The sequence below is a fragment of the Aedes albopictus genome, chromosome 1 (assembly GCF_035046485.1).
Source record: "Aedes albopictus strain Foshan chromosome 1, AalbF5, whole genome shotgun sequence".
Lineage (NCBI taxonomy): Eukaryota > Metazoa > Arthropoda > Insecta > Diptera > Culicidae > Aedes > Aedes albopictus.
In genome coordinates, this window is record NC_085136.1 from 28,429,201 (window position 1) to 28,443,942 (window position 14,742).

Sequence of the window (14,742 nt, forward strand, 5' to 3'; positions counted from 1 at the left end):
TCAGGCCCTATCAGATGCACCCGAAGGTTGCAGACCGCATGGCCTCACCTACCCCGACCCTTGCCGGGGACCCCTTTCCAACCGCGGGCTCGGATCCAACCCAGTAGACCGACGCCACGACAGCACCGCTACCGGGACTTCCTCTCCGCGGCCACTTAATCGTTGTAAGGATCGATCTCGACCGCAGGGCACCGGTATGACCTACGAAGCCGACTCCGAACCCCTGGACCACCTCTTGTACTGCATCTGGATTAGCCACTCTCCGAGTCCACGCGCCACCTCCTCTGTAGTTCCCAGACGATATGGGTGATAGCCGTTGAAACGGCGTTCCAGCCAAACTCATCCCTACACATCCTCTGGACCAAGTTGTCCGGGTTTGTGTCCTCCCTGCATGTGGCAAGCACGCGGTCACGCATTGTGCGAAAACGCGGGCACACGAACAAAACGTGTTCCGCCGTTTCCTCTAAACCATTGCACACTGGGCATTCGGGAGAATCCGCATACCCGAAACGGTGTAGATACTGTCGGAAGCAACCTGTAAGGACCTGTGTCAGGTGGAATGTAACTTCCCCTTGGCGCCTATTAATCCAAATATCTACCCTCGGTGTTAACCTATGGGTCCACCTTCCTTTGGTGGACTTTGACAGTTCCTGTCCCACGCGCGCTGCCATTTGACCATAGAGGCCATCCTGGCAGTCCTGCGTATGCCTCTTGTGCCGCGCATTTCGAAGCACTCCATGTCCTCACTGATAAGAATGCTGATTGGCACCATACCAGTAATGACGCAGAGAGCGTCGTGTGACACGGTACGGTACGCGCTTGCAACCCTCAGACACATAAACCTGTAAGTACTTTCCAGCTTCCGTCGGTAGGATTTAGTACTTAGCGCGGTGCCCCACGCCGGGCCGCCATACCTAAGTATGGACGTAGCAACACTAGCCAGAAGCTTGCGCTTACTGGCGTACACCGCAGAGCTATTGGACATCATCCGGGACAGTGCCGCAATAGCTGTGGAGGCTCTTTTACAGGCATAATCGACGTGGCTACCGAAGGTAAGCTTGTCGTCGATCATCACGCCCAAGTGTTTGACGGAGCGCCTTGACAGGATAGTACACTCTCCTACACTGATCTCCGTCTGCTCCTCCGACTTCCGGTTGTTAACAATCGTCACATCTGTCTTGTGGTGAGCCAGCTTCAGTTTCCTGGACCGCATCCACGCCTCGACAACCTTGATCGAGTGGTCGTTAGTCAACTTCACCTCCTCGATCGTTTCACCGTAGACTTCGAGCGTAATGTCGTCGGCAAATCCGACAATCTCCACTCCCACTGGGTACTCTAACCTCAACACCTCGTCGTACATGACATTTCATAACACCGGACCCAGGGGTTATGTGAAAGCACTACCGACCCACCTCCGTGTCGTAAACTAGTACACGATTCTGAAAGTAGCTTTCGAGAATCTTGTACAGGTACCCCAGTATGCCCAGACGCAAGAGCGCATCGGCAATAGCAGACCAGCTGGCGCTATAGAACGCATTCCTTACATCCAGAGTCACTACCGCACAGAAGCGAATTCCCCTCCTCTTACACTGCAAAAACTACAAATATTTATTCTATGTGAAAATTCACATTGATCCAATTGACCTTCCCACACATACATTTTATTACCTAAAATATAACCTACATGTTTGTTATCTATGCTTATGATTAGTTTCACAAATAGTTGGTATGTGTTAACACCCATAGCAAAAAAATATGTGTGTATACACATAATAACAATGCATGGCGTCTGTGTCAGCCGTCCGCGATCTGCAAAGTGAAACAATGGCGACGCGTTTCAGTTTACAAGGAAAAACGGGGCAGGAGTTGCAGCTCTCAGTGAAGTAATTTGACCAAAATCATAGCGGCTATGTGCACTGAAGCATGAAAAAGTCGTCCTCAATCGCTTGGAATCGAAAAATTATTGGAAACTTGGGAATTTTTAAGAATTTCCAAACCGAGTTTGAAACATTACTCGGAGGTGCAAAGTTGACCGATTGTTCGCTCACTGGTGGTTAACAATCAACCAACTTTTCGGTGCAATACAATATTTGGCTCTTTTCAAATGATCTCTTGGATTTGTTTTAAAACCAATTCCAAGATCAATTCTACAGTTTTATGGATCAAATTTGGATTATTAATCCCCGGTAAAACTTCTATACGTTCATATCAAAATCATTTGAGCACATCTATTGATTACATTTGTCATTCTGTATTGTTTTTATGTGTAATCGCACATCAGAACGATAAATACCAAAAAAACAGTTCGTTATGTGTGTCACACATAAACAGTATTTGTCTAGACAAATCGCAAAAATATATGTGTACGAAACATAAAATAAATATTTGCAGTTTTTGCAGTGTACGCTAAGGGACTTAGCTATCCCCGCAAGTTCCACATCGGTGACCCTCTCCTCATCGCCAGCCCCAGTCCCCGGCTGTCCTACAAAAGGAGGTCAAGGACTAGGATCATGACGCGGAAAAAGTCCTCCAATGATCCCCTCCAACATCTCTGGAGATTGCTCTGTAGGAGCCATCAAAGCTCTCGTCTTGGCCATAACGATCCTGTAGGCGTCACCCCACGGGTTCGTATTGGCACTCTGACAGAGACCCTCAAAGCAGGCCTTTTTGCTTGCTCTTATCTCGGTCAAGCGCGGCTTTTGCAGCGGCGAGCACCACCCGCCGTTTCTTTTCGCTCTTCCTCTGATCGTGCTCGCTGCATCCGCCGCCTAGCCCGTAGGCAGGCGCGGCACAGGTCCGCAATCGCGTCGGTCCACCAGTAAGCCGGTGGCCTCCCATTTCTAGGGTGGACTCGCCTAGGCATGGTCGCATCACACGCACGTGAGAGCACCGCTACCAGCTCGTCGCCGTCTAAACCGATTAAGTTTCGCTCACGGCGGAGCGCCTCCCTAAATACCCCTTCGTCGAAGTATGATGTCTTCCACCTGCGAGGGCTTGGCCTTGGCCTAGCCGCCTCTTCTTCTATCCGCTGTCTGATGTTGTTGTAATCGATACTGTAGCAAACCACCAGGTGGTCGCTGTGAGTGTAGCCATCATCTACACGAAACCGCCAAACTACCCAAAATTGAGTTCTTTTGACGCAATCCCATAGTTCGGCCCAATAAGCCAAATTTGAGTAAATCGATTAAACTCACACTAGGTAAATTGCCTTCACCTCCAGCAAAAACATTTACTTAAGAGTAGGTAAATTCAACCCAAGACCCCCCCCTCATTCAACCCAAATTTGAGTAAACCTGCATTTACCCAAAATTGGCTTATTGGGCTCAAGGACCCCCATTGGGTAGATGCATCTCTGTTTGTTTTTGACAACATCGGTGAGGAAAAGAGGGAAAACAACCTAATTTTGGGTAACTAGTTTATTCGATATACTCAGCTTTGAGTAAAATCGACCCAAAAATTAGGTAGTTTGATTTCTCCGTGTACTCTCCAGTTCGAACTACTTGTTAAGCCAGGACTACAAAAGGTCACGTCAATAATTGGCTCCGCTCCGTTTCGACTATAGGTACCATGATAGGTACTCTTGGTACCGACATTAGCCAAGTCGACATCTAAAATGGCCAGTGTTTCCAGTAGGATCTGACCTCGCTGGTTCGTGAAACGGCTTCCCCATTCCACGGCCCAGGCATTAAAGTCACCAGCTATTAACACCGGCCTTCGCCCTGTTAGCACGGTCGTTAAGCGGTCCAGCATTTGCGTGAACCGCTCGATCGGTCACCGCGGAGGCGCATAACAGCTACACAAGAATACCCCGTTTACTTTGGCGACCACGAAGCCCTCATAGGTAGTAGACACCAACTCCTGGACGGGGTATTTACACGTCGTCCATATCGCCGCCATTTTTCTGGTCCCATCCGCAACCCAGTTGCCGTTACCGGCGGGTACTCGGTATGGGTCCGAAATGATGGCAATATCCGTCTCCCACTCAGAAACCGCCTGACAAAGCAGTTGCTGAGCCGCATCACAGTGGTTCAGGTTCAGCTGCGTTACCTGCACTGTGATTTGAGTTGTTGTTCACTGCGGCTTTCTTGAAGGCCGGGCACCTTGAACCACCCATCGGATGTCTGTTGTTCGAGGATTTCCCGGTACAGATCATGTAGATGGGCGGACTCGTGCAGCTTTGGGCCTTATGACCTTCAGCGCCGCATCGCCTGCACAGTTTGCGCCTGTCGGGGCCTTTGCAGTCCCACGACTTGTGTCCTGGTTCCAGACACCTGAAGCAAACCTCTGGTGGCTCGTGGAATGTCAGGTGACATACACACCAACCCACCTTTATGCTCCCTACTTTAACGGACTTTTTGACGTCCGCCACAGGTAGCTGAACCAAAGCTATCTGGGGCTTAACGGCTGCAGCGGGCACCTGCACATCGCACTGTTGCCGCAGTGCCGTGACGAGCTCTTTCACTCCGGTGATCTCATCAATGTCCTTGACCTTCAGAGTCGCCTCATGTGTCAGAGCCCTCACCTGCCCACTAGTGTGGGTCATCGGAACCGTTTTTTTTTTTCAGATCAAAGCTTTTTTGGTTCCGTTTCGGGTCCTGAGTATCTGTGCAAAATTTGAGCACGATTGGTTGCGTCTACACTGTGCGCATTACAATTGAAATTTGTATGGGATTTTGTATGGGAAAACATACTTTTTTGCATTTTTGTCATAAGTTGAAAAAGTTTGTCTGAAACTTTTTCACCGATACTGTAAAATGATAGCCTAGGATGTTCTGAAAAACTTTGTTGAAGACCGCAAAGCGATCCGATGCTTGTGAAAATAGTTATAACCAACGAACCGCATGCATGTGTTTATGTTTTAACATGTAAAGGAATAACAATAGCAACAAAATCATGCTGTTTCGCCAAGCAATGCCACCGCTATAACTTTTTTCAGAGGCATCAGATCACTTAGCGGTCTTCAACAAAGTTTTTCAGGACACCCTAGGCTATGTTTTCACTTTATCCGTTACATGGTTTTAGAAAAATTCGAGCTTGTTATGAGAGAAATACAAAAAAGTGTGTTTTCCCATGTAAAACCCCATACAAACTTCAAACGCGATGCGCAAAACGTAGACATAACCGATCGTGCCCAAATTTTGCACACTTATTTGGGTCCTGAAATGGGATCAAAAAAGCTTTGATCTGATGGGATACCATTGAATTTTTAATTTCTCCATATGAACGATGACCCACTCTACTGTACACCCTCACCAAGGACTTTTTCTGCCAGCCTCTTATAGGCGGCGCCCTTGTGCTCCTTCTGGCGCTTCAGCTCCAGGATCATCTCGCCCGTACGAGTACGTCTAATACTGCGTACGTGGCTCCAAGACCCTCAAGCTAGGCGTCGCATCGCATCGTCTTCAAAACGTCCGAGTACTTGGACTGTTCCGTCTTGATGACGATCGCGACCTTGCGTCTAGTTATAAAAGCTAGTAGGTATGAATTTGCTAATGGTCCCCGCACTACCTCCCTCCGTCATGATCGGGAAACTGGCTACGCCCTGTCTTATATTACGTTGCCTAGGCCATTTAGGGTAAACAGGTATAATATGCACCCCCCCCCCCCCTAAGCAGAAATGGCGATATATCTAAAACTGCCCGAATAGAAAATTATGGTTCATGGTATCGTGCATATTATAAGATGTTCATTTGTGGAATAATAACGATAGACGTAATAATACATTTATAATTGAATGATTCAAGTCTTTGAAATGAGATCATTTAATACTTTTCATTTATCATACTATTAATGATAACGATTCCTTCTATGATTATTGAATGATTTTTAATCATCCATTTTCAATGAATGTGCTGTACGCAATCAATCATTTTAGTGTTTTCCATTGCATTTAGATCCCACAGTCATAATCGAAACGTAAATATGATATAGCTTATGAAAACGTACCTTGTGATTCAAGTCTCATCCGGAGGTGCTTGGTAAAATATTTCTGGCGAACGATTCCGAAACACCCACACTGAACCGCTACCGCGGTATTGTGAAGAATATCGGAATATTGTATGTCGCAGATTTTGTGGAGCGATAGATACATTCCCGGGTGCATCCTCCGTCTCTTCGTCGTCACTAAACCGTCTTTAAATACCTGCACCTGCATCGGTTATCACTGGGGATCCATTCTTAATCGATCCGTCGAGAAGAATATTCCTGCCTCCAAAGTTTCTTTTTTCTTCTCACCTTTAGAACATCACTGGGTTTCAGCCGACCGCGAGCACTGATTCTATTTGGTGTAGTGCATCAACACCACACGAGAAGCACCAAAACAGCTTGATCACGGCAATCTCACGGTTCGATTCCCGATCCTCTAAATAAAAAACGCCAAGGAAGTAAACAATGATTCACGAAATCGTAGCTGAACTTGACAGTGTCCGACAAAAGTGCCCGCAGGGGTGTGCTTTTTTTCAGTCGATAAAGTAGATGTGTGAAATATTTCCGTTTTATTTTTATTATTCGCCTTATAATACGGTTAATGATAAAGTGATTATAACATGTATAATTCGGCAAAAATTTTGTTCGAGAAATCTGGCATTTTTGAATGGTAACGATACTTAACAACCCATTCGGTCTATCATCAAGGTTCCCAAAATGATAACTGCTATCATCAAAGTGATTTGTCCTATCATCGATTTATAATCCACATTATGATAGCACGAATCATAACTAAATTATACACTGTACAATTGATGTATGATACCGTTTTATTCGGGTGGCGCCTTATTCCATTTCTTGTCCACGGCAAATCGTTGTTCCTAAAGCCAGTGAAGTGTTGCATGTGAACTTTGCCTTTGGAGTACCGGTTATGGAAGCTTTAAAACGTTTTTCGAAAACGTTCGAAAATTTGCCTTTTCAAAACAAACGGGGCAATACGCCCCATCAAAAGAAAAACGTTCAGCCCCGTGAAAAACTATCCCAAAAGATAATTCCACCACATGCTTATCCTAGGAGGTTTAGCTGCATAAAAGTTGCAAAATAACACAAGCGAACAGAAGTAGCTTCGTTTACAATGAAGTCAGTTTACAAGAGGTAAAATATTACGCCAAAAGCCTCGATTTCAGACTTTTGGATATTTTTATTGCTTTTCTGTATCAATCAAAAAACGAACCAGCTTGATGGCAATTATTCTGCAATATTTAATGCGAAAAGCGCTTGAATCGCTAGAAAATGAAGGGGGGCGTTTTGCCCCGGTGGGGCGCATTATACCCTTTTACCCTAAGTGTTTCTTGGGAAGCAGTTTTTGTAGCCTGGCCGCTCCTGGAGTATATTGAATGTTTTCACTCATAAATCTCCAATGTCTCCGTTTGCTTTTCCTTATTTCAGTGCTATTGACCCCAATCAGAAGTTTCTTTTTCTATAGAAGAGTTTCCTCAATTTCTATCTATTTTTTATAGAAATAACTTTCCTGTTTGCAATGTTATCCCTTTGAAAAAAAGCGAAGCAAATAGAAGCAGCTCCCAGTCTTGTTAGAGATCGCAGTCTTTTGAACCTGTCCGCAGGCTTGATAATCCTCCTCGAAATCAAAAGAGTTTTGCAACATGCTCTAGAGCGGTGTTTTGCTTTTCCCCCGTCGCGAGGGAGCGAACGAACCCCAAACAGAGAGGCAATAAAAACTGAGTGAGGAAGAGGGGAACGAAAAAAGAGCCGATGATTATTGTGGGTTTTTGAGTGCGATTTTCGCCTCGAGTCTTTCTTTGTATGGGAGTGGAACTCGCGAGAGCTTTTTGAGTGTGAGTGGACGTGAGAAACACAACAACTAATTATGAGTGTTGGACGAACTCCTCGCTGCGCGGCAAGCTCACGCTCGATGCTGTTGAGGATTTGCGTTGTGATTTCTGAGTTTTATTTTCACTCCTCAGAAAATCGCTAAAATCGCTTCCTCATTTTCTCGCGAGGGAGTTTCTGTCAAGCCTGCCTGTCCGTCGGTATTCGGCCTCCTTTGTCGCCGACATTCGCCACACAAGCAATCAAACTACTGTACACTAAATCCTTTTTTTTACGCGATGGATGCGTCCGCGCAAAAAAAGATCGTGTAAAAAAAGTTCGCGTAACTTCGTGAAATCGCGTAAAAATTCAAAGGGAAATCTTTTTTACGCGATTTGCCCTCCGCAAATAACCAAAATCGCGTAAAAAAAAGTCGCGTAACTTCGACAAAATCGCGTAAAAAAATCGTGCAAAATAAAATCGCGTAAAAAAAAGTGGTGTAAAAAAAAGATTTAGTGTATGAAACAAAAATGTCAAACGAATGCACTTCACCACGATAGCGTCTTCGGCAAACAGTTCGGCTTTAGTTATTCCTGTCTTCTTTCATAATGAGAGCTGTGCTGACCAAATGTGTGTCGTATTCAATGCAATATGCAAGAATAAACTAATACTAACATTTATAATCGGAATTGGCTGTAAATCTATGAGAAAAGCTTGAATTATACAAATGTCATCGTGTCAGACGATATTGATTTGACGCTTTCTTATGTTTATTGAACTTCGTTCCACCGTTCATGTTATGTGTAAGCCAGTGGTGCTCAAACTGCGGCCCGCGAGCCGCATGCGGCCCTCGAAGCTCTTGAATGCGGCCCGCAGAGTACTTCGGAAAAAAAATTAACTAATTGTTCAAAATGTTTTGTTTTTTTATAATGCTTATAACTTTCATAACATTCGTTGTTAATTTTTGAAAAGATTGATTAAAAATGAAAATATCAATGCTTTTTAATAATTTTCTATGGTTAATGAAGAAGTTTTAAAAAAGTATCAACATTCTTACAAACATTGACTGCAGATAACTTAGTTTATTCCAATCATTATATTGAAGCTTTAGGTCTTACTGAGCTGAGATTGAAAGTGTTTTTATGAACGACGCTCCAATACTTTTTAGAAGAGTTTTTAATACTGTCCACAGCTAAGTCAATTTTGCTAATTCTTATAATTAGTGGGTAGTAACTAGTATAAATAAACATCTTGATCAATTTTATTTGTTAAGTGCCCCACACAATGCATACGTTTGCATTTCCCATGGGAAAACTATCAAAAAAAACCCAAACCTCGACGGAACGGACGCTATGTGTTCCAGGCTTAATACGAAATTAGCACCGAAAATATTAAATATTAGTTTCTTCTGGTTCTCTATTTTAAATTAATCAAATAAAACTTCATGAAAATTCCCAAAGAGATGAAATTTTCGATGTCTGTTATATTTTCAATGATCAAACAAAATTTTTCTAGGGAAAAGTATTTAAGTGACAAGAGTCGAGAATTCCCAAATATGTATGATTTTCGTTTCAAATTGCATTAGTGAAAAGATTATGACACCCTTAATAAGTGTAAGAGTTTATTTAGGATTCTTTTTTTTTTCAAATGATGATTTTTGTTCTGCGGCCCGCAACTCATCCGCAAAATCGCAATTTGGCCCGCAGTATGCTTCAACCTGAGAACCACTGGTGTAAGCGGTAACGGTAGCGCACGAATGTGACAAAGCAAGCTGACACCCGACTGCGGCAACGAAATAAAGGTAGTGAAAAGTGTCGAATGTTTACAAGACTGGCAGCTCCTAAAAAGGTTAATAGAAGCTGCTTCTAAATGCTTCGCTATTTTTTTCACCCAGCAGTGATTGCTTGGTCGCAAGAATTTGCTTGTAGAGATTCCAGTTGGTATTCCTGGGGTCTCGAAATAATTCCTTCACGGTGTCTTCTCTCTGTATTAACCCTTTCTTTCCCACAAGGTTTTTTGACATTTAAAAATAGATAAAATGGTTTCCAAACAAATCACCAGAACAAAAGATATATAGTTTTACTCCAAAATATCGTTAGAAATGAAAAATTTGATTTTTAGAGTGGATCACCTGTGATCCATTGGGAAGATGGATGCACATATATAAATTTTGTTTTTTTTTGTGTATTGTTTTTTTGTTCAAAACTATATATTTATAAATAGTCTATTACACCTTTAATTTATATCGAAATTCTTATCAAGTCCTTCTGTAAAACTTAATGAAACTTATGGGACTTCTTGCAGTTATCATGAGTAGTTAGGTATTCGGACATGGTTCGCTTCGAATCTATGGCTCCTTCCCTCGTACCATATAAACCCTCCTGAATTAATCTGCGACTTATTGGCCCGTATGAATAAAAAGTAGTAACTACTCGTGCTTTGTAGTTACTACTTTGAAATATAATCCACACCAAAGTAGTAGCTTTGGTATGAATAAAACCATTTTTCGAACATTGTAGTAGATACTACTTTCGAAAGTTTCAATAGTATTTACTACATTAAACATTTGTCAAAATGTACTTTGTTTTTGTTTTGATTGCTAATTTTATGATTGCTCTTGGACCACTAAGCAATTCAAAACAAATAAATTATTATCGGAAAATAGTGTTTTTTGTCACGCTAGTACGCTACATGTGTATTTGTCTTAAACGAGTGATATGCATCTGCATTTCACCGTGCTGGCGAACCCACGGCCGCCGCGCCGCCACAGGCATAAGTTCCAGAACACTTCCCCAGTATCCTCAACTTATAAAAGCCACTATAATCCGGCAAAATAGAAGACAAACGCAACACTCTTACGCCACATCATCTGTGGCAGGTTATGTCAAAGCCGTCTACAGGACCACGGCAGCAATGCCGGAACATAGTGCTTGTACCTCGAAAGGTTATGTCCATCGGAACTTGCATTTAAATGTTGCCTTAATTTGATATAAATCATATGTGGAGGATTTCCCGGTTTGATGAAAACAAAAAACAATCGAAATACTAAAAGTGAAATGCAAGAATAGATTAACTACTCATGTTCTGATGTTTAAAATAGTTTAAAATATAGGTTGTGATTTCAGACATACGCATCACAGACTTTGTAGCAACCTCTTGAGCAGACTACAAATTTCTTGTAGTAAATACTACTTTTATTCATACCGATTGTGGAACATGTTCCACAAAAGTAGTAAGTTCGAAAGTTGTAGTGTAGTAAATGCTTTATTTACTTTTATTCATACCAAAAAAAGTAGAATTTACTACAAATTTGTAGTAAACTGTGGATTACTACTTTTTATTCATACGGGCCATTGTCGGCGCTAAATAGATTACATTATATGAAACAATGACATTTTTACATGAAACACTATTAATAATGGCAAATGTCTTGGATGTAAACAAACATGCTAACAAGGAACAGGTTAGATCAGGAAGGATAAAAATGTCGTTATGTTCCCAATGGATCACTGATGATCCACATGTTTGTTCATAAAATTAGTGTTTTATCGTCAACTTGTTCATGAAACGGTATTTTATTGTGCTAATATACATACTGTAGGGCATGCTAGTATTTTTTTCCGTTGAAAATAATGTTTATGTTTCGGAATATTGAATATTCAAATATTGTTTGAATTAATATAGAAAAAATACCGACTTTCGCTAAATCATTTAGCTCTCGAACAAAAACGAGCAGAGAAATTTTGACAAAACTTGGCATAATAGTTCATTAAACGTATATAAACATCTAACGAAAAAATGGAAATGATCTAACTTTTCCTCTATTTGTATGAACAGTGCAAAGTAGTGGATCACCTGTGCTACCATGGGAAAGAGAGGGTTAAGAAAGTAGTATGCTTTACTTATGATCAGAGAGAGATACATCATCAGATACTTCTTAAGAGGCAATTTCATCTGTTTGAGTTTGGTAAGAAAATGAACCTAATGATGTCATCACGGTCCCCTCTATTATCATTGTTTTTAGCAGAAATGAATTCATAAAAGGGCTCACCTCATTTGTTGCTTTCCCATACAGTGTGGTGAGCGTTTGCTCCGCAACCGATAATAAAGTCCTGATTTTGTTGTCTACAGCTGATGACAAATTCAAAAACTAGAGCTTCTTCTTCATCACCAGGAAAGTAAACTGATGCTATATTAACGATAGACTTGTCCCTGGCTGTTGGAACCTCCATCTTGATGACTACGAAGTCTCGTTTGATAAATTCTGTAATGGGGGTAAAATGAATCCTTCCATTCACTAGGATTTGAAGAAGGATGGTTATCACCATGGAGTAACTTACATCTTGGTGTTGCAAGGTCCGGCACCGTATGATTGTTGATCCACGATTCCTGTACTAACGCCCAGTCGAGGTCCTCTTTGGAAAACATTTGCAAAAGTATACGCCTGATGCCCCTGATGCATGCTGTAGGTTTGCCTGAATGGTCATTGCGTTGACGATCCGCTTTCTTCCGACTGGCGGATTGTCGGCTTAGGTTTTGTGTCTTTTGTGGTGAATTCTTTTGAGATTTCTAGGACCTTCTTTTGCATTCCCACTAACCTAGTCTAGTTATCATCACGATTACCATCCATTTTTGGGTTTAGTTCAGTAGTTCATTCTTGGGATTCAGTATCAAACTAATTTCCACATTTATCGCCATTAATATTTATTTACCGGACTTGGTCCAAGAATTCGTTATTGCTGGTCCTCTCGAGCTCCCGACAGCGGATTTCCTAGATTCTTACACGGTGTCATACTGGCGACTTTTGTTTCCACCATTATTGCCATATCCTGAACCTCACAAGAGTCAGTGCTGCTGTCCTGCTTATCGATCCGGCCTTTCTTGACCCGACGTAATTTTGCAATGTGATACAAGTAGTTGATTTGAAATCCATGTCTCGTTATTTTTTGCATGGATTTTTCGTTCATCGCGAAACAGTTCGACGTCGTTCCCATCGGAGATAGATCTCTCCAAGAGTCCGTGCCCATGTCGTTCTGAGTCTATACGAATGCCATTATCTCTTTGTTGGATTTCATGGCGCTTTTCCACAGGTAGGCTGCCGTAATTTCCGATCTAGGAATATCCATTTCATCAACCGCTAAGAGTTCACCCTCGTCCAACAAGACTGAATTTCCTAATAAAAAATTGTAGAAAGTATTGAATATAGTTCAGTTCAGTTCCGTTACGTTTCACATCGGTTTATCACATTAACATACTCTTTACCTCACGTTACGTTTTCGTTCCGTTATTTCGCTCGAATGAGTAAAATTTCCATTTGGTTGCCCTCGAATTCTTCTAATCTGTGAAAGAGTTGGTGGTCAGTTTGCGTTCGAAGAAATTCTATTGGTTTCTAATGAAACGTTCACAGTCCCTAAATGAAATAGTCTCTAGCTACTCTGCAAAATGCCAGTGGTATCTCTTCGAGAGTGGCTACCGTACTTAATCAAATCCTTACGAATGGTTAACGAACGGTTTTTTTCCTGAGTTGGGGACATGATACCACTGCGACCATTTATTTGATCTATTGTGGTGTGATCCTCTTTGTTTTTGCCGTACTGGAAGTATTGGTCCCTATTTAGAAGGGATTATCCTCCCAGTAGTTGGCGTGTGTCCCAATCAGGTACAGTCGGAACCCGCTCGTTGAGCCACAACCTCCACCCAACCAACGAATTCGATTCGCTAGTTGGGTGAAGTGACAGCTGCACAAGGGGCGCGCGCATTGTTTTTTTAGATCATGTTTGAGTTGGAAACAAAAAGTATTTTTTTTCAATTTGTTTTACATTTAGAGCAAAACTGATACGTTTTGCAAGATACATATATGGCCAATGCGAGAAATAATTATTTTCACCCATTTTTAGTCGGTGAAGTGAAAATATAGATGTTCATGAAACCACCCGGACCAAAATGCAAGCACAAAACGCTTTCAATGATCGACAAAATAAAGATTGTCGATGTTTTGCATTTGTTTCGAAGTAATTGTACATATTGTTTTTTTTTAAGAAATATGGATTAGAAATTCTTCTCGATTATCAGTAAAGTTTAAGAAACCAAAAACTCATTAGCTCGCCCCTCGGAATTACAGAGTGGTTGTCATTTTCAGTTTGACATTGAATAATGACATCCAGGTATTTTTTAGTTGGCTGACAGCTCAACTAACGGAGCCCCAACTAAAAAGCCACCCAACTATTAGGCCCCCAACCAGCGGGTCATGACTGTACTATATTTCTAATGAAATTCAGCACCCTTTTGGGATTGCAGACCCATATTTCCCACGGCGCCAACAGGCCCTTATCAAGGTATTGGCAACGCTTACGATAAAGCGCAGCACATTCGCACAGTAAATGCTCAGAGCTTTCGCTCTCTAATTTGCAAAACCGGCACTTATCATCTTGCACTTTCCCAATTGTTTTGAGGTGAGATTTATAAGGACAGTGACCTGTAATTAACCCAGTAAAAGTACTTAAATCATGTTTATTCAGGTTTATTAACCGTTATGTGCCCGACAAATTTTTTGCTTTTTTCTACACCGTGTATTTTAAATGGGTGCTGGGTACCCGGGTACCCTGTCGGCCACATAAGGGTTAACCTTAATGTTCTATTAGCATCCGGCAATATGAATCGTTTCGATTGACGACAATCCGGTGTACCAGCCCAGGTAAGTTTCACTTTTTCCCTTTCTAAGTTCTTTAATTCCATTTTAAGGATAAACGTCTTGAAATCCCGGTTCAGCAGTGCATCAAAACTTCCGACGCACAAATCTCAAGAAGCAAGTTTCAAACAACAAAGGATTTCATTATTCTGTTCTTGCTCACTTGTAACAAGCTTAAAATAAGAAGCTCAGGTGCGCTGGTTTTGTTTACGATGAGATTTGTGCCCACAAAATCGTGAGTAGGTGCCAAAGTCGGCCATTGTGGCGGCCATATTGGGATTCTAACAAGTATGTCCTTA